This window comes from Cyprinodon variegatus, unplaced genomic scaffold (genome assembly GCF_000732505.1).
Source record: "Cyprinodon variegatus isolate N-32 unplaced genomic scaffold, C_variegatus-1.0 Scaffold11, whole genome shotgun sequence".
NCBI classification, from domain to species: Eukaryota; Metazoa; Chordata; class Actinopteri; order Cyprinodontiformes; family Cyprinodontidae; genus Cyprinodon; species Cyprinodon variegatus.
The window spans coordinates 1,442,250-1,443,392 of record NW_015150464.1 but is presented as its reverse complement, the minus strand read 5'-3'; positions in this window follow the sequence as shown (position 1 = coordinate 1,443,392).

The window sequence follows — 1,143 nt, the reverse complement described above, 5'->3', positions numbered from 1 at the left end:
CGTGGCCACAATTAAACATTTTTTTTGACCATGTCATCAGAGGGGCTCCGTAGAAAGGGGTACAAAGTTGTGCATGTGCATTTTTTTAAAGTGGAGAGGACGGATCTTTACAAAAATTCACAAAAATCCTCCACTATACCTTTAAGGAGACTGTGGGGTTTAACCCATTTTTAAATGCTGCTAAGGAGCCAGAAAGCCTGGATTGATCAGTGCTTTCATTTTCACACCCAGAGGTGGGCAGTAACTAGAAAATTGAATTAACTTCTTTACTTTTTATCTTTACTCAAGTGCAATAAATGATGGACAAACTTCAAACTTAAATAATGTTGACAGAGTTTATGTTGAATTCATGTTTCTACTAAAGCTTTAATGTTTTGATTTTACCCTCTATCTGCAGATTCTGCTGTTGGATTTGGAGGTCAAGCTTATGTACAGTAAACAGTAGATACGTATTGCCAGTGGAGGTGCAGTAATTTACTGTGTACTCACAGAATTCCCACAGTATTTATTGGTTTTATGTTAAGAAGAAATGTGTTTCCAACCGACGGAAAAAGCATGAGGGATTGGGATTTGGTTCCATTTGACTTGATGGTTGACTCCTCCTAGTGGTCAGGTGCACTTCTGGTTTGCAGCTTTTTTGTTTTTAGTATTTGACATATTCTTTTTCTTTGTGTTTGCAATATTTTCTCCTTGCAGCATTTTTTCTGTAGAATTGTTTTTTTTGTCTTTAAATTGCAGTTTTGTGCCTTTCCTGATGGCCTTCAGCTTATCCCGGTTGTAGTAGTTATGTGAGCCATTCTGTCTTATCATGGTATCTGCCCATTATCCTCTGACCTCTGACATCAGCAAGGTATTTTAATCCCTACAGTTACTTGTCTCTGGACATTTGTTTCCCTTTTCTGATCTGAGAAATGATTGTGTATTACAGTCCCAGTAATTTTACATAAAACTTTAGTTTTGCGTTCCTTTCTTTGCCCACGTGTCACATTTGGTCTGCATTGTCATTATATTTGGCCTGTAAGACAAAACAAAATGTCTTTAAACGTACAGTGGAGGATCTTCTTTTTCCAGGTGGATCATCCCAATAAATGGTCCCCCTTATTGTGGAAAAATTGCAAATCTTCTTTTGAAAAGTAAGCTTGT